The 20,543-nt window shown below is 38.8% G+C and overlaps 1 protein-coding gene across 1 annotated transcript in view; it reads right to left on the bottom strand.

Annotated features, from left to right (window-relative positions):
- Window positions 1–20,543, bottom strand: part of ATXN1 (ataxin 1) — a 524,441-nt gene that overhangs the window by 321,662 nt on the left and 182,236 nt on the right. Inside the window, 1 exon segment of the mRNA XM_020986797.2 lies at window positions 11,651–11,794. The gene's annotated coding sequence lies outside the window, so the exon portion shown is untranslated.

The raw sequence follows: 20,543 nt of genomic DNA, 5'->3' as shown, positions 1-20,543 counted from the left end.
TTTAAATCTGTTAAATATTAACTCCCACTATTGTTCTAAATGATGAATAAGCAAACTCTTCTGCACATACACACAGGCAGCATATTACATCATCATGTACTTTATGATAGTCAATGCTGAAAGCATTTGCTTTCTCTGCTTCACATGGCTAATTCCTAATGAATGTCTGCCTGAGTCTTTGCCTTGCCACAATGTATTCATCAGACTCACCCTATGTAGTGTATTAGACTTGTAGGGATCACAGATTTAGAGCTGAAAGGGACCCTGGAGTCCTCTAGCCCAAATCTCTCATTCTATAGACATGGCAAGTTTGGTCCAAAGGAGTTGTGACTTACCCAAGGCCACACAAGTGATAAGTGGAAGGGGCGGAATCAGAACCCAGTGACTGGGTCCTCAAAAGTAGAGTTCTCCTCATAGCTGACTCTCAACATTCGTACATATAAACACCCTTGAACACATATGCAAGCACTAGCATATGGATATGATTACATACTCCTAACATTAGTTTCCCTTCTTTGGCATGCACGTGCATACACACACAGTATATAATCCAACTGAACTGATTTCCTTCCCTTAACTTTTGCAGGAGATCAAGATAAAAAGCTAAAAAAAGACAAGTAGACACTTCATGGAGTCTGTGATTAAGAGACAGAAACTAACGAGACAGATGGGTTGATGCATAAAAGAGAACCTCAGCCTGTAAGCCCACACTTTTTTTTTCTAAAGATCTACAGGGCTGTACCTTCTCCATTTCAATTTTTATATCTATCAGCATCCTACTCAATTTAACTCTTGTTCATAATTCACAGTACCCCCACCCTTTCCTGTTCAGACCTCTTTAAATGAGGATTATTCAATTAAGCCAGATGATATCATAAGTAAAAATTGAATCAACTGCCTTTCTTCCACTTTCTTTCATCTTGTAATTCAAGACTTATACAGATGCAGCATTCACCATCAAATAATTTGGTTTCTATTTCAGTAGGAGAGTGGGTACTACATACAGAACACTGTGTTACAAAACTCAACAGAATAAATTTTTTTTAACATCTTAAGAATAAAAATTCAGGACAAAAAGAAATGTATATAAAAATGTACATTGATTTTGCAGGCAAGTTTAATAGATTGTTCTGTGCATAGGCATTTAGATTCTGACTTAAAAGTTTACTTTGGTGGTTTCTATTATAGTCTCTAATAGTCTATTCTAAACATTAATAGACCTTGCAGACATTTTTAAAACTGCACACCATCTTCCTTCCTTGATTCTGCTTTGAGTCTATTCTGATTCCATTTCACAACTGGATCGAAAGCAGATTTATGCATACTTCCTTGCCAATTCTGCCTTTACCTTACGATCTCCAAATTCCTCTTACAGTTCTCCAGTCTAAAAAATAATATTCCTCCCTCACCTGCTATTCTCCTTACCATTCATTCTTCCCTAAAGTCTTCATTTTAAAATAGAAGGCAGTATTCACAGACTTTGAAACAGGGCTTCATTATTCCTTCTTATGTTATTAGTAAAATGATTTTGTGGACCTGTGTTTACTAGAAGACTGAAGATTTCCTTTGGTTTTTAAGACTCCCATGACCTGTACTAAAATCTTTTTAGTTTCATCCTTTACTAGTTCTGTTCTTTTTTTCTAAACTGTACCATAACTCTAGCATTTTGGTCACACTCCAGCAGAATTCGAAATTTTTACCAAAGCTCCATTCAACTTGTCAGGTACTTTTTCATGATCTTCCTTTCCCAGAATTCCTCCAATTTCTCCTTTCCTTGCACAGCTGATCCCCAGAATCCCCAAACATATAAACAGAAAGGCTCTCCATTCTACTCTGCTGTTTCTTCCGCACTGAACCAAATTCTAATGACGCCCTCCTACAATTGTGAAACTTACCCACAGCCTCTATGTCAGTGAGTTCTGACGTCCTAAAATACTCAGTGGTGACAATATTGTATGCATCGGGCAAAGGGAGGAGACTGGTTATAAAAACAGGAGCTATTTATGTGCACACAGAACCTGATAATCAGCACACAGAAAAGATATGGGGAAAACAAAAGCTATGGCATGATGGAATCTTAGACAAGCCTGAATATTTTGGTGTATGTGAGAGATTCCTGACTGGAGGTCAAATTGCCTTCTGTGCATCCCCAAAGCCTGCATTGGTAGTGCCTTCCCATTGCAAAAGGATTTTATTAAAGCTTCTGAAGCTGAAATCTACCTAATTTAAACAGAGAAGAGAGAAGCCGACTTGGGGGTACACCATTCTCTCCCTAACTTAACTCTCCCTTCTGTTTTAATTGGATTTATTTTGGAAACTGCTATTTCTGTTTCACTCCTTTCCCTAAACTGTCAAAATGAGTATTGCAGCTTGGCTATTAAACAACTGCCGAATTTACTCCAGAGATGGATGGATTTCAGTGGCAAGGGAAGTGAAGATCCCTCAGTTTACAGTCTCAAGTACTTGGGGAGAAGAGGATTTGCAACTGAAAGGAGTATTTATATAATCATCCAGGGAGAAGCTGGTCATTAGCTCCACCTGAGCATGCAGGAGGAAAGAAACAAAGAAGAAGGAAAAAAAAACAAAACTAAGAAACTAAAATGCAGAGAGAGGTTACATAAGCAATCCTCTGCAAGGACCCTGAAACATTAAGGAATAGAGTTACACAACAGAAAACTAGAATTTTTTCTAAGAGCTAGAAGTAGCCTTAGATGTAAACAAATAAAATTTTCTTCAAGCTGAAAAAAGTTATTCATCTTTTTAAGCCATGGACAACTGGACTCCAACTGATCTTTCCTCCCTTATTAGGCATTCCTCTTCCTCTACACCTTTTCTCCCCCTCTACTACCCAAACTGGCCATCTTTCTGCTCTTTACACATGATACTCCACTCATCTCCATTGCACTAGTCATCCCATATGCCTGCAATGTACTCTCTTTATCTCTACCTCATAAAGTTTCTCCCTCTCCCCTCCCAAACCCCAACCCCCAATTCCTTTAAGATACAGCTCAAGGATTTATTTTCTGCCTGAAGTCCTTCCTGACTCTCCCAACCTCTAGTGTCCTCCCTGCCAAACTTGTATTTAATGACTGTCTGCATATTTGTATTTATTCACACTGTATATATATTTTTATGTTTACTTTTCATCTCCCCAGTTGAATGTAAACTCCTTTCAAGTAGGTACTGTTCCTTTCTTTGTCCTTGTTTTCCTAACAATTGGCAGAGTTCTTGGCAGATGGTAGGTGCTTAATAAATACTCGGGCAGTTAGGTGGCATAATGGTTAGAGTGCTACATCTGGAGTCAGGAAGATTTGAGTTCATTTGACCTCGTACACTCAATAGCTGTGTGATCCTTTGCAAGTTACTTAACCTCTGTCTGACTCAGTTTTCCCACCCATAAAATAGGGGTAATAACAGCACCTACCTGTGTTATTATTAATCCTTTTGCAATGGGAAGGCACTACTGAGGAATGCTGGGTGGATGCACAGAGGGTTGTTGCGGGGATAAAATTATATTTGTCATATTTGTAAAGAGCTTTGCAAACTTTAAAGTACTATATAAATGCTAACTATTATTTATTATTGATTTTATAAATAAAAAAACTGTGGCTCAGGGAGGGTTTAATGACTTGTATAAAATCACAAGATCAGTTAATGGCAAAAGCAGGGACAGGACCCAAGTGTCCTATTTGCAAGACCACCTCTTCTCACTGTGCCAGGAGTTCTTGGGTCATGACCCCTTTGACAACCTGATAAAGTCTACAGGTCCCTTCTCAGAAAAGTGCTTTTTAATGCATAAAATGAAATACATATGATTGAACAATATAAAATTGATAGAATAAACAGAAGTAAATTATAATCACATACATTTTTCAAAAAAAAGTTTCTTTAAAAAATGAACAGATTACAGGGTAAGACCCACAGGGTAAGAACCCCGGCCCAATACCATCAAATATTTGGGCATTCCAAAAAGGCACTTAGACGATTCACAGTAATTGATATTCTACTGTGCTCTACTGGCAGATAAAATTTCAACCTGGAACCATGGTGTTGTTACAGCTTATTAAGATCCCAAGTAAAGGAGAGGCAATAGAAAGAGGGGAGAAAAGTGAAGAGCAAATGTTCCTTGGCAGGGAAATAATTGGTGGGAGTGGGTAGGGGAAGAGACGCAATTTGCAGAACATCATTAGCAGCAATAGCATTTGGTCAGACCATAGGCAACAGGTACTGCCTTGAGTAATCTTACCGAAAAGCTCAGTGAGCACATATAGTCACCAATTCAGTTTTGCTGGAGCACCAACTGGCCCACAGGGGCATAAGTCTATTGTTTCTTGATGACTTAGACCTAATAGTTTGAACCCCAAAAACCACAAGCCCTTTATGTTATTTTCAAAGTATACACTAACAATGACTGTCAAAAATTGATGACTGATATCTTATCTCAACAACGACAAAACTAAGTGATGAAGGAAAAGTTGGATAGCCATAGGCCAGCCAATCAGGCAATCAAAACATATTTATTAAGCACTTACTATGTGCTTGAGCACTAGAGATACAAAGACAGGTCAAAACAGTCCCTCCCCCATAAGAAGCTCACATTCTAAAGAGGGGGGAAATGTAAATAACTAAGTACATACAAGATAAATACAGAGTCAACAGAAGGTTGTGCAAAGGTTGTTGGCAGCATGGAAGGAGTCAGTACATAAGGAAAGACTGAAGAAAAGAGAGAATGGAGAAGGTGGCTGGGGCAATCTGGTGGAGAAGATGGAAGGAGATGGGAACAAGAGTACACATCCAGGATTGCTCTGGCAAGTTAAAGAGTGGATTACCCCCTTCATCTGAAACTAGAGTGAAGGGATGGGGAGGGGGAAGATGTCTGAGTGATGCGAGACAAGGAGGGCTGAAGAGGAAGCTCTCCGTTGAGAGTCAGACACAACTGAAATGGCTGAAAAACAATCACAACAACAACAATTTGTCTTGGTAGAGTATGAGGCAAGGTCACTAGCAGAGTGAAGAGTAGGAGTACCACAGCAGGCTTAAAGAGATATGAGAAGGTTCTGTCTAGAATGTCACTTCCAGCCCTAAGACTCTATTGTAAGATGCGCATGGCTTTGGAAAGCAACACCAAGTATAGGAACTGCCATGTGGACAGGTTACCTTTCAAAATCTGTGCTCAATGCCCTTTGCTCTGAATAATGAAGTTTGTCAATACATAAAGCAGAACTGGATCCAAGGGGAAAAAAAAATCACTGAAGTTCTCTGCCTATTAAGGTCAATGCAGGAGGCCAACAAAGTTGCTTTAGATACCATCTTTCAATAATGTTTTACTATGTAAGTGATAAAATGTTCTACATTATCCTATACGATTTTTTGTGGCTCTGTGTGCATTAGTGAAGGGGTCAATTATATCTTGTATAAAACCTTCAAAGAGTAAACTGGTTTATACCTAAGCTGGCAAATTATTTTAAAACTCAAATACATTTCAAGACAGTTTATAAAGGTTATGCCTTCATGGAAAGAGTTACATGTATCGAAGTGTTTTCAAATATGAAAATTTCACTTTGCTAGAGAAACAGACTTGTCAAATAACACCAAACATGATTTCATGCCCCCTCCACCAAGGGGGAAAATGGACTGGACTGAATGTTAATCTAGAGTTTTACTGGACTACAAGCTTAATATGAATTCATAATGCAAATCAACTCAGACACCAAAATGCCTACATATGGAAGCCAAGACCCTCAATGCAAAATTAGGCTATGTAAATAGAGTCATAGTGTCCAGGCCTAGGGAGATGATTGTTTCAATGCACTCTGCCCCAGCTGGACCACACCTGTAGTATTGTATTCAGTTCTGGGCACCTCACCATAAGAAAGACACAAATAAGTTGAAGAAGGTGCAAAGAGAGCCAATCAGAATGGTGAAGTCCTCAAAATTATGTCACATGAGAATCAGCTGAAGGAAATGAGGAAGTTTAGCCAAGAAAAGGAAAGTTCTAGGCAGGAGCCAGTATTTGAGGCTATAATCTGCAAGGATGATCTGACTTGTCCCGCCTGACATTAAAGGATACATTGTGAAGCAATGACTGGCAAGTTACATAAAGGCAAATACAGCTTCGGAAGGAAAATTTTTGTAACAATTAGTTGTACCATAGTGGAAAAGATTGTCTTGGAAGGTAAATGGATTTTCCCCTTACTAAAGACCTTGAAGCAAAGTATCACCCATATTGTTGGAAAGGCTTCTTGCCCAGGTACAAGTCTGGCTGGTCTCTGAGGTCCCTTCTAATACTGAGATTGTGTCATAACTTGGGAGGTGTCCCCAAGCAACATAGGGGAATGAACAGAAGAAAGGTAAGGAGAGGAAAGTGGTGAGAAAGAGGGAGTTGCTAGTCAGAAGAAAAAAAGAGTCCAAAAAGCGATATTTTCACCATAGTAACATAAAAGACATGAGTGGAATTTAAGTATAAAAAAGTGCTTTTGATCTTCTATTTCTATAATGATCCTAGGAAAAAAGAATGATTTGTGACCTAGAAAGTCACAGAATTCTGCTTAAAAGGAATAATGAAGGCATATAGCTTTTAAATTAAGAATCAAAATGTTAACGTTTTAATGCAAAGGAAAAAAAAATGCAGTTGCTTTCAGTTCGAGCTGAACCTTAGGCCAAAGCTAAAGAAGCTTCTGTATTTAGGACTAGATTGACTGACTTTACGAAGCAGTATGACATATAGTGGATAGAGAGGTACTAGCCTCAGAAAATCAGAAGACCTGAGTTCAAGTGTTGCCTCTGACCTATAATGGCTGTGTGACTCCAGGTAAGTTACTTAACCTCTCAATGTATAGGCAATTAAGACTATACATTGCAAAAAAGGTACCAATCGTCACTGATATGGGAGAAGAGAAGGGAATGAGCATTTATATAGCATCCACTACATGCCAGGCACTATGTTAAATACCTTATTTCATTTGCTCTAAACAAGAACCCTATAAAGTAGGTGTTATTATTATCCCCATTTTCCAGGTGAAAAAAACTGAGGCAGAGAGATTAAATGACTTGCCCAGGGTCACATGGTCAGTGAGTATCTGAGGCCAGATTTGAACTCATGTCTTCCTTACTCTAGGCCCAGCATTCCATGTACTGTGCCACCAGCTGCCTCTATATACAGAGAGTTTCCTCATCTGGAAGTTTCCTTTAACAATTTAATTTCAGATCTAGTCCCGATCCTGATCCCCTTGACTAACTTCATTAAGGTAAAAAGTCCTCAATTAAAACAACTGAGTACAGGCAACATGGCAGCATGACAAGAATGTTACACTTGTAGTCAGGAAACACAAGTTCAAATCCTAACTGACACTTATAGTTGTGTATGACCTTGGCAAATTTTTGTTGGGGCTTGGATGAAGTGACCTCAAAGACCCCTTCAAGATCTAAATCTATGATCTCTGCATTTAAGCAATCTGATCCTCAGTTTTCTCATCTGTAAAATGGAGTTTACAATGCTTACAATACCTCCTTCACAGGGCTGTTGTGCAGAAAGCATTATATAAATATTAAAATGCCATCTGTAATGACCATCATGATGTCAGATAACCATTTAACCATTTTATCTCATTTTTCAACCAAAATATGATCTAACTCCATTAGTTTAGACCAGAGGTCAGCAAGGTCTAAGCCTAGAGCAAAATCCCAGACCCTCTGCCCATTTTTTTGTAGAAGCCGCTAGCTAAGAATGCTTTTTTGGTCCTAAAACAAGAATTTATCAACTCCTGGTTTAGGTTGCAAGTTTCATGAAGGATATGACTGTGTCTCATTTAAAATTTTGTATCTATCTTCCCCCATCCCCTCCCCAAACCTAGTAGAGTGTTCCACACACAGCAGGAACTTAATAATTGTCAGCTGAATGAATGAGGTGTAACTACACAGCTTTCTCTTTTATATGGGTAGGTAGGAAGAAGAATGATGACTTCCTTGAATGCAAAAGGGTCTCTATAAGAGCCTTCTTCATATTCTCTTTCAGTCTCTCCTACAAGGAAGCCAGCCCAGAATGGTTGAAATGAAAACTACTGGATTCGATGGTTGATCTCCATGATTCCAGATACCCAGCTGACTGCCTTTTCACTTTTCAATTGGGTCTTACACAGCTAAAGGAGATTCTAAATCAAACAGACTAACACAGAATGTTCATTGGCAATTTTAAGTGGTGGCCAGTGATCTGCCTTAGAGGAGACAAAGGATCCCCCTGCAGAGAGCTGGTCCAATACTGCACACTGAGTTCAGGCATTAGCTTCATAAATCCAGGGAGCATAGTCCTTCACAGATTTATGGACCAGACTCTGACTTCAATCAATCAATCAATCAATCAATCAAATATTTATTAAATACTTATTATGTACCAGGCACTGTGCTAAGCACTTCAGGACTGACAAGAAGAAAAAATCCCTACCCTCAAGGAGTTTACATTTCATAGGATATGACTACATGTAAATATAATTATATTCAAAATAAATACACAATAAATACAAGGTAATTTCAAGGGAGGAAGCTTCCACAGCTGTAAGGAAGAGGAATCCTCATTGAGAAGGCGGCATTTGAGTTTAGTTTTGAAGAAAATTATGGATTCTGAATGGCAGAGATGAGAAGACAGTACATAGTAGTTATGGGGGACAGACAGGCTTAGGAAATGCACATAAATAGAAGGTTGAATGACATGTATGGCATGTAAACTGCAGAAGCAGGGTCTGTTTCTCCCTCAAACTTCAGCTGTAATTTAGGTATGTTGAGAGAAATGAGATAATCTCTGGACACTAAGATATCATTGGAAGCTTATTTAGTTAACAAATGTACAAGATAAGGAGACAGAACTGTCAAACAAATATTAAATCACCCACTAGTGTTTAGAGGATTTACCCACAACAATTACAAATATAATATCCTAAATTTGAGGCAAATTGTGACCATTAGACTTAAGGTAGTGCAATCATGTCACAGGTTCTTAGTTTTCTCATCAGTAAAATGATGGGACTGGATTAAAGAATCTTGAAGGATTCTTTTTCTGTGTATAACATTCAAAAGCTCTATGATGGTATTGGTGGCACTCTGCACCTCTTACTTCACCTCCTCTCTGCAGCTATACTCTTTTTTTCCTCTCCCTTTTTTTCCCTCTTCCCTTCCTTCATAGGATCATAGAATTAGAGGTGGAAGGGACTTTAGGCATTATTAAATCCATGTCCCTCATTGTACAGATGAGGAAAATGAGGACCAGAAATGTTTTACCAAGGAACAGATGAAACATTTGAACCCGGGTCCTCCGACTCCAAAGTAAATGTTCTTTCTACCACATGATGATTCTTCTCATATACTGCCTTTATAAAGAACTATATTCTTAGAAGGCGTGAAAGTAGCACTCAAGGCTTAACCCTATCCTACCTAAGATTTTCTTTACTTTTCTAAATCCAATGGGCAACTCTGAAGAGCTAAGTAGCCAACTCTCTCTCTCTCTCTCTCTCTCTCTCTCTCTCTCTCTCTCTCTCTCTCTCTCTCTCTCTCTCTCTCTCTCTCTCTCTCTCTTTCTCTCTCCCTCCCTCCCTCTCCCCCATCTTCCTCTCTTTCCTTCTCCCTCTTCCTCTTTCTCTCTGTTTCTCTCTCTGGCTCTCTGGCTCTGTAGGTATGTGTCTCTGGCTCTCTCTCCGCACCCCAAAGTCAAAGTGAGGTGTTTCATTTTAATCTCAGGTCTTTCAGTTGAAGCCCAGGCATTGCTTGGCTCCATAAGTGTCAGTCAGGATTATAAGTACTACTCATCCCTGCAATGAATACTACCTTAGCAGGGTCAGGAGAAAGCTAAGGAACAACTATTATACTGTAATAATAGAGTCAGACACAACTCTGCATTACAGGTAAGAGGTCAGGCCTTGGAATTAGAAAGTGTCCTGACTCTGACACATTGGCTGTGTGACCCTGGACAAGTCACACAGTGTCCCAGGGAGAAGGCTAGGACTGATAAATTAAGGAACAGTTGTTGATCTGTATTGGTAAAGGCAGTTTTGTAGACCAATGAAAGAGGTCAAAGTGAAAAAGAAGAGGAGGAAGAACAAGGAGGAGGAGGAAGAGGAAGAGGAGGAGGAAGAGGAGGAGGAGGAGGAGAAGAAGAAAAAGAAGAAGAAATCAGAGATACAGAGGAAGACAATTTATCCTGTCTATGCCTTGTTTGCACATAGTTATTTGAATGCTGTCTCACCCATTATGATTGTGAGTTCCTTGAAAGTGGGGAATGTTTTTGCCTTTCTTTGTATCCCAAGTTCTTAGCACAGTGCCTGGCATAGGAAGTGCTTAATAAATGCTTATTGATTGACTGAGATCTTGATCTCAGAACTTTAGTCTTATACTTATGAATGTTTGTCTCTCTTCCTCACATTTTTGTATTGATTTTAATTAGTAATGTGTGCCTCCAAATTCAACAATTCATAACAAATACAGTAAAAAATGGAAAAGTAAATAAGTCTAGGATAGCCTCAACTTTTATATTTTCTCCATTTTGAGACTTAAAGTAATATATTAATTTAATTTTCTGTGGCTGTTCTGTTTATTTGGATAGTAAGAAATCAGCATTAAGAATGTTGAAAGGATGGCCAGAGTTCTTGGACAAGCAGGCCAAGTCTGAATTGTCATTGGAAACTGTACAAAGAAGTTTCTCAAAGGTTGACCACAGTGACCAGATCAATAACTCCATCATCTACCCATCTGGGTGCTTTAAAGGGCACAGTGGTGAAAATAGTAGACAGCAGACCTAGTCAAGACCCTGAAAGTCCCAAAAGAAACACTAGAAAATAAATACAGAATATGCCAAATGAAAAGTCTGCTTCTATTTTTATTTGAAATGCTCTGAAGGTTCCGTTCTATTGGGCAAATGTTTACTGAGCACCAACAATGAACCAGGCACTGTGCTCAACCCAAAGAGAAAAATGAAACAATCTTTGCCATCAGACTTTCCATTCTACTGGAGAAGAAAACACCTACACAGATTATTAAATACAAACTACATATAAAGTGATACAAAATAATTCCAAAGAAAACCTTCATTACTGCAGTGAGGGGTAGATTAGGAAATACCTCTGATATTGAAACTACACTTTGAAGGAAGTAAAGGATTCTATTAGGCTGCAATGAGAAGGGAGAGAATTCTAGACTTGAGCATAGACCTGCGCAGGGTCAAGGAGGAACAGAGTCTGAGGATCAATCACAAATCTGTTTGCATTGCTGCTCCCTTACCTTCAAGGTCCCATGAACTGCCACTGACTAAAGACTTCAAAACTACACTGTTGCATAAACAAATACTGATGTTCTTTAGTAATAGGCTCTATTCTTCCGCCCATCCCTTTTTCAAAGAAGTAAAATTTTATTATTGCAAACACACAGGATATAGACATTAGGCACTGCTGAGAAAAGAGGGAAAAAAACCTTTTGTTTCTCTGACTTGTCAGCCACGTTCCTATCTAACCACTCAGAATAAGTTCCACTTGATTTTTACCAGCCACGTTTGATATCAATGCGGTGCATCTGGAAGATTTTACATTAGCACACCAAAGTCATCATAACAAAATGGCAATGTAGCGTAGAGCTGGAGCAGAGCTGGAGTGGGGGTAGGGCTGGGGGTTACCTGTACCATGTGCTTTCATCTCGATGAAGACAGTGGGAGCATCACCAGTGAATTCTTTCTCCCTGGAAGGTCTTTTCAGGCAGACGCTGCTTGAGTAGAAAGCAGTGGCAGAAGGGAAATTCAATAAATATTGACTGCCCAAGTCTGTAAAATACAACGACAAAAGAAAAAAGTGAATTACAAAGCTAAAAAAAATTCATTACACTTAGCTTGCAGGTTTTAGCTGTACTCTGACTCTCTCTCTCTCTTTCTTTCTCTCCCTCTCTCTCTTCCCATCTTTCTCTTTCCCTCTCATCAGAGTAGGAAAGTGATCCCAGTTTCTCTGAGGATATTCCAAAGGAACATAGCTCTCTTACAGCTTTCATCAAACTGGAAAGCCTATATGTCTGTCATTTAAGGCCCATCATAGAGAAGTTCAGGGAGGCTTATGATCAGGTGGCTATAGGATGATGAACTTTTCTAATGCAACAACTCTCCAAAACCATCTACTAAGCTCAAGCTGAGACCCATATCAGAGGCAGGAGTCTCCACACTCAATGTAACTGAGATTCCTGACCTACTGGAGAAGAATGATTAATCACTATAATTACTTGTGATTATAAATCATAAGAAGCCTCTTAAAATAATGCTTTAAAGTAAAATAATTCCATGTAACAAATTTTTTAAAAGATCTAATTAATGTCGGCAGCTCAGTGGCATAGTGGATAGAGTGCCAGAACTGCAGTCAGGAAGACCTGAGTTCAAATCCAGCCTCAAACACTTACTAGTTGTGTGACCCTGCGCAAGTCACTTAAATCTGCTGGCCTCAGTTTCCTCATCTGTAAAATGAGCTGGAGAAGGAAATGGCAAACCCACTCCAGTATCTTTGCCAAGAAAACCTCAAATGGGGTCAGGAAGAGTTGGCCATGACTGAACAACAGCAAAGAACAGAAATAAAGGATGGAGTGGCATCCACAAGGCTTGAGATAAGATTAAACTCTATCCTACTAAAGCTGGAGGCCAAATCCTTGTTTCAGGAATTCACAAAACCTGTGAAGGCATGAAAGAATAAGTAATGAAGGATTATTGACTGTGCAAAAATCTCTCTGCCAAAATCCAAATGCCAGAAACAAGTTATAATTCAAGTTTCACGAGCTTTTAGCCCAAATAATTATAAAAGTTTGCCATATATTGTTTTTGTTGCCAGGCAAACAGAACAGAGGTCAATGTTCATCAGTTACCAGTGATTGCTGGGCATAATAATGCAACTCTATAAATGTCACTCAGTTATTTGTCTAATTAATAGTCCATAAAACTTTGTGAATTAATTGTAAATATTTTCTGTATGTAGTCCATATATCAAATAGCTCACGTTTACATAGCACTTTAAGGTTGGAAAAGCACTTCACAGATATCATCTCATTTTGTCTTCATAACAGCCTTGGAAAATAGGTGCTATTATTATCCTCTTTTTTCTGATAAGGAAACTGAGTCAGGTGGTGCTTAAGTGACTTGCTCAGTAAGTATCTAAAGCCATTTTTGAAAGCACCTAGCTGCCTTCTTAAGTAAAATGAAACAAACTATAGAAAGGAGAAAGAAAAAATGGCATTAGTTTTGCAACCATGGCTGAAAAAAGAAAAAAAAAAGAGTAATAAATCAGTAAAACATCTTGATAATAATAATGGGTCCTAACACAATTTTAAAATCTAACAAGTTATTGCTGAAGTCATAAAAATATCTCTTCATACACATATGTGTATACATATGTATGTATTTATCAATATTTAATATTCTATGTGGTATATTGGGGGCAGCTAGATGGTACAGTGATAGAGCACCAGCCCTGGAATCAGGAGGACCTGAGTTCAAATCTGGCCTCAGACACCTACTAGCTAGGGGACCCTGGGCAAGTCATTTAACCCTGCTTGCCTCAAGTTCATCTATCAAATGAGCTGGAGAAAGAAATGGCAAACCTGCTCCAGTAGCTTTGCCAAGAAAAACCCCACAAGGGGTTATGAAGAGTCAGACATGACTAATAATTAAACTAAACAAACAAAAAATGGCATATCAGTTAAGTACCAGACACAGAGTCAAAAAAATCCAAGTTAAAATCCTGCCTTAAACACTTAGATATGTGATTCAGGAAGGCTGCTTAACTGCTCTCAGCCACAATTTTCTCATCTATAAAATGGGAGTAATAATAGCACCTTCCTGTCAGAGTTGTAGAGATGAAAAGTAAAGAAGATCAATATGTAAAGAGCTTTATAAACCTTAAAGTGCTATGTAAAATAATGCTAGTTATTTATAATAACAATAACAATTATCATCACTGTTATTATCAGGACTCCTCTATTACCTACTTGCTCAATTATAAAACTCAAGGTAAGCAATTTTTCATCTAGTTCATTAATACTTCTTTTAATGGATTTGGTAGAGTGACAGGAGAAAACAAGCTATATAAGAACAAATTCAAGACCCCAGGTCGTTACCAGACCTTTAAATTGTAACATGATTTTATCTAGTAGTCATATTTATTTAGCAATGTAATACACTTTGCTTACATCAAAACCCCACTTTCATACCTCATGGCATGACATGAACATGCCCCATGTTCTAGGAGTCAATGCTGAAGAACATAAATTCCCCTAAGTCCTCCTAAGTTAGAATGGCTTTGAGGCCAGGTCCATGACATCTTGTGTGTGGTGTCTAGAGATCAGACCAGTTCAGAGCAGATAAGCTCATCACAAGAAGTGTGCCCACCAAATGGTGAAATGTTTTCTGCCAGAGCAGCTTGTATGTGGAGGCCACTCCTAAGATAAGGATTGTATCAGTAGAGGGATTATGCACATCTGGAAATCAGATATGTTTGAAGTATAAAATACTGAAAATCCAAGGGTATGCTCACTCATATTAACAAAGAAAAACAGAAACTGCAGAAATGTTTACAAAGAAAAACTTTAAACCTGAACAAAAAATCCCCACAAAAATTTACCAATAATTCCATCAGGACAGGATAACACTTACGCTTGTGCAAAAAATTAGATCAATTTTAAGAACAGAACACAAGGCCTGACAGCACTGGACAGCACTAGTGACGGCTAATTGTCAGAGGCAGCAATAAAAATACAAATATTTCTATTTTAATGGTATGAAACTCAGCATTTTCACTTCCAGATGTCAGATTACATAAAAGAATGCTAAAATTACTTTTTAAAACAATCACCTTGTAAAATTTCTTTCTAAAAACACATTCTAACATCAAGTCACAGACAGGTCTCTGGGTGTTCTCATGACAAAAAGAAGTATTTAACTATATACACATACACATCTTGTTTCAGATAAGCAGAGTTCCCTTTTTATTTTTTTTCAGATTAGTTTATCAAAACTCAATATTAAAGCTGGAAGACAGCAGCTAGGTGGTAGGTGGGCCCATATACAGAAAGAGTTCAAATCCCAACACTTGTTGGCTGCATGACTCTGGGTAAGTCATTTAAACTGTCTCAGTTTCTTCAACTGTAAAGTGGGGGTAATGATTTGAACCTACCTCCTAGAACTGTTGTGAAGATCAAATGATATCCTATTCATAAGTGCTTGGCACATAGTAGGTGCTTGTTTCCTTCCTTTTACTTAGTATAACCAAACCAAATTCTCAATGGTAGCACTTAAAGCCCCGTATTTGAAAACAGATTAAGATGACCTCCAATTTAAAGCATTTGGTACTTTACCATGTGATGGAGTCCAAATCAGAATTAAGGTTTACTGATGACCAAAAGAGCATAAAACTCAGAATTAGGATTTAATAAGGGCCAAGAGAGTATAAAACTCTAGTATAAAATAAGATGTGGTCAATTTATGATTATTAAAATTAAAAAGGAGGGGGTAGAGTAAAAAGGGACAATCATAAACCAAGAACACCTCAGAGAAAGCTTTTATCTGGCTTCTGCACATATGTGATTTCTATTTTGTAGCAGCTCTACTTTTCAGACTATGGTTTGCTTAGGCGCCTTCTTCATTGCAATTAGTCAAGGGATGCACAAAAAAAGAAATGCTTCTTCCTATGGAGGAGGTGGGAGGGAGAACAGTCATAGGCTGACAGTAAAGGGAAAAGTAGCTGGATAACCTGCAAACTGGGATAATCTGCCTTTGGAAAAGTTCACAAAAGGACTTAGGAAACAAAAGATTTGGAACCAAAAGGAACCTTGGAAATCATTACATCCAACCCCCTCCCCCACCTTTTTTAATGTATGTGCTGCCAAAGCAGGCAGGCACCAACCCCTTTATTTCGCAGATATAAGAAAGGAGTTCCCTCCTCACCTCAGTGGAAGAAGTCCCAGAATGTAATCATTTTAAGGGAAGGGGTGTGAAGCAATAGTCACACAGATGATAAGGAGCAGACCTGACTCCAAATACAGCATTCTTCCCACTACACAGTGCCTCTTTTTAATGCCCATTTTTTGGGTGCCTAATAATTTAATTATCTGAGGATTCTGGTAAAATCCTGGGTTCCGTAAGTCTCTTATTAGGTTTTCACACTGTTTTAATTAAGCATGGTTCCAATATGGTTCTCTCAATTTAATCACATCACTGGTACTTTCCCTTTTCAGGCTGGTAAACCCATTGGAATGGAGCCAGACAATAACTACAGGAGGGAACATTCCCCCTCTCAAAAGAGGAAGCTCTCAGGCTTCAATTTGTTTACTATAAGGTACATAAACAAAGTGACTGCATTTTGTGTTTAAAGCACTTGGCACTGTCACCTGAAAACATGAAGGGGGAAGGGGGGAATGGTGTCTGGAACCATTCAGGTGAAAACTCAGACTATGAGACAGCTTTCAAAATAGGTAACTTTTCTAACATCAGCATGTTCTGAAAGATCCCTTTGTGCTGTTATGTATAAGACCCATTAAAACATTGTAATTTTTCACCAATATGAAAAAGAAGTCTGATTTAAAATGACTTTGTATTCTAGTGCTATTTTAAAGGTGAGTCTGGCTTTTTATTCATCGACTAGATTATCTTTTCAGGAGAATTATCATACTTCACTGTAAGTACTTAATGAGGCACTAATTAGTACTCCCTTTTTTTTTTCATTTATAACTCCTCTGGGAAATGAGGTCAGAACCTGTTTTAGTGCATGAAGCAAACCTGAGGTTGTATCAAATACTACACGAGTACTTGTCAAATTCTTTTCTTCCAAAAGAGAGCCCTTACCAAACTCAAAACAGATATAAAAAAGGACTCTTCATTAAGGACTATTCTCCTTCCTTCTTTTCTCCCCAACAGCACAAGGCACTCCTCAGTGTTTAAATTACTAAGCTTCCAAGGAGCTGCTCAGATGAGCTGGGCCAGCTGCCCCCAGATGAATCTAAGCAATCCCTTTCATTTACTTACTGCAACAGTGACCACCTTTCTGTTCCCTGATTGGCTTTCTGGGTGGACAACATGCAAACATCCAGGGCAGCTGTGTGGGAAGGAATGGTTGTCCCTTGTTTGCCAGGGCAAGCTGGGAGATGAGCCCCACCTTTCTGGGGCTCGGAGTGTACAGTAAGCTCGGTGGCAGTCTGCCAAAAAACTTAGGAGGGGTGAGCAAATTAGAGGTTATAAACACCTCTGGTGGCAAGAAAATTCCTCCGGGCTTTGTCAGGGAACTTCATCAGTCGGAAGGAGGAAAGCTGAACCTGAACTTCATCAGAGCCGGATGTCTCCAAGGTGTTCACCTTACATGTTCACCCACACTCCACAGCCCTGCTGGGTGTGTTTCCTTTGCACTTCAGACTGCAATTAGGAGAGCCAGTGGCCATCCGGGGGAAACGATGTGCCTTTGCAACATAATCTCTTGCAAGCTCTGACCTACCTGGCTGGCCCACAGAGAAGCAGAAGCAGAAGGCTCTTCTGGAGTTCAAAGGGGGACATCTCAGATAGGCACATGCACACAGTGGGTGGGTATTTTATTTCAATGAAAGATTACTACAATCTCCAATCTAGAGCTGAGTAACCATTCCAGGGGAGGGAGATAAAATGACAGGCTTACACACAGGCATATAGTGGCACAAGTAACATGAACAGGATGGTTCCGTGAGGAAACTTTGAGAGGACAAACACTTCACCATCCACAGGAAAGAAAAGCAGCTGGGCATACTGCTACAAAGGTGGTATAAAAAGGCCATGTTGCTCAATTTACATGAGGAATATGCAAATAGGGAGGATACTGAAATCCAAAACCAGTCCCTGGTCAGACACTTAGTTTAGGCAGTACAAGTGGCCATGCCATTGATATAGGCCTGGCGTGCTGAGGAAGTCACCTCTGTCCACCATATGACCTTTTCAAAAGGAAGCAGCATGGTGTAATGTAAACAGCCAGAATACCTGGGATCAAACCCTGCCTCTTCTGTTTATGACCTTCACCTTAGGCAATTAGTTTAACTTTCATGGCCCTCAGTTACAGGATTAAACTAAATGGCTTCTGAGAGCACCTTCTAGTTCTAGCTTCATGGCTGTACCTGAAACTATACAATTTGAGATTCCTTCATTTGATTGAAAAGTTCTCAGAATTCCAAGGTTAAAAGGTTCTAGCCTATGCCCAGATAAGAACTGGTACAAGAGACTCATTAAGTGGTCACAACTTACATTAGAAGACCTCATTTGAAGGGGAACTCACAACTCCTATTCTATTTGGGGATATTTATTTATTAGGGAACTTTTTTCTTTATATCAAATCTAATTTGCCTCTTTACAACTTCCACCCAGCATTCCTAGTTCTGGCCACTGGCACTGAAGAGAACAAATTTAATCCATCTCCTCCACCATAAGCATTCAAACACTCAAAGGCTGTTATCACACGGCACCCTGATATCTCCTCTTCTTTAAGATAAAGGCTGTAGGTGCTTCACTCCATACTTTTATGGCTTCATCTCAAGGCTCTTTACCAGCATTGTTACCTTCTGGACACATCAGGGTCCTTCTAAAATGTGGTGTTCAAAATTGAAAACCACACTCCAAGTATAGTATGATCAGCAAGAATACAATGGACCTATCACCTCCCTGACTGGACATGATGCCTCTCATAAAGCATTCTAAGGCTGTATTAGCTTTCCTAGATGTAAATTATACTATTTATTTGTAACTGAGTTTTCAGTCCATTAAAAACCTCCAGATCTTTTCCAGATAAACTACTCTCTAGCTATACCCCTATTTTATAAGTTGATTTCCAAGTATAAGAATTTTCATCTCTCCCTATTGAATCTCAATAGAATTGACCTAATGTTCTAGGCTATCAAAATACTGACTTTGTTACCCAGTGTATCAGGCAATCCTCCAACTTTGTATTGTCTGCTTAGCTGATGATCATAATGTCTATATTCCTATGGAAGTCAGTGACAAAAGTAGTAAATAGCACAGGTCCAGGAATTCGTCTCTGGGGCACTTCACCAAAGACTTCTATCTGTAAATATCAAACCAGTTCTTTGGGTATGGCCATATAACCAGTTCTAAATCTACCTAACTGTACTCTCAGCTAGTTCATACCTCCTCAACCTGTCCATAAGAATAGACTGAGAGATTTTAGTAAGCCTATCATAAAAGGAAATAAAGTTAGTCTGCCATGAACTCTTCTTAAAAGAATTGTACTGTCTCTTTATGACCACTGCTTCCTTTTCTAGATGTTCAGTAACCATCCTTCTAATGACACATTCCAGAATTTTGCCAGGAATGGAAATACAGCTCATTGGCCTTTAGGATGCAGGATCCATTCTTTTCCTTTTTTTGAATATTGAGATATTTGCCCTTTCCTAATCCACTTTTATTCCTCCAGTTCTCCTCAGTCTTTCAAAGTTGGCTAACAGTAGCTCAGAAATCACAGTTGTCTATTCCTTCTATGTCAAAAGATGTGATTTCATGAGTCAAAGGACTTAAACTAATCAGAGTCAACTAAATGTTCTCTTATTATCTCCTTAGTGATCTTGGCGATGGATCAAGTCCCTGTTAGCTATTTTGACTTTGTCCTTTTCAGTCCAAAAATCATTCTTTTGGTAGAGAAATATAAAAGGAAGGTTCAGTAGCTCTATTTCGTCTTCCATTGTTGGTTATCATTGTCCCATTCATCCCAAAACAGTAGTTCTCTCCATCCTTTGTTCATTCTCTTTTCCCTACCACAGCCCAAAAGCACCCATTAGCTATAGCCTTAGTTCTCCTCATTAGCCTCAGCTCATTCTCACCGTTAGCACTCTTGTTACTCTTTTTACAACACTGTGTCATGCTTTAATATTCATCTTTCATTAGCTGCCTTTGCTTCCATCTTTTATACATTTAAAAATGTGAGTTGATGAATTCTCTGTTCATTTATAGCAGTCTCTTTAGACAACTCCCCTTTGTCCTTATTAAAAAAAAATCTCCTAGTAAATTCAGATTTTCATTCTTGAGAATTTCCCATCCTTCTTGGCCTAACTTCCCTCACAGAATTTTGGTGCATGAAATCCTATCCATCCTCTCTGAATGAAATCTGTTCTCCCCAAATCCAGCACACATAACAGACTATTCCCAAATTTCCTCTTCCTTCTCTATCACAAATACCCCTCCAACAATCAGTTCCTCTTTGTTTTGGTGAAAATCAGATCCATAATAGCACATGCCTTTGTTGGTTCCTCTTCTTTTTTTTTAATCAATTGATTAATCAATCAATCAATCAACAAATACTTATTAAGCTTTTACAGTGTTCTGTGCACTGTGCTCAGTGTTAAAAATACAAAGACAAAGAATGAAATAATCCCTACTATCAAGGAGTTTACATTCTAATGGGAGGAATGGAGGATAAAAGCATCATTAAGGCAATCCAAGAAATTTTTAGCAGGCTCTGCTTTTGGCAAAGAGAGAGAAAGTCAGAGGAAGAAACAGAGACAGAGACAGAGACTTCCTGAAG

This window comes from Phascolarctos cinereus, unplaced genomic scaffold (assembly GCF_003287225.1).
Source record: "Phascolarctos cinereus isolate Bilbo 61053 unplaced genomic scaffold, phaCin_HiC Scaffold_4;HRSCAF=312, whole genome shotgun sequence".
NCBI lineage: Eukaryota > Metazoa > Chordata > Mammalia > Diprotodontia > Phascolarctidae > Phascolarctos > Phascolarctos cinereus.
This window is presented reverse-complemented; position numbering and strand designations above follow the sequence as displayed.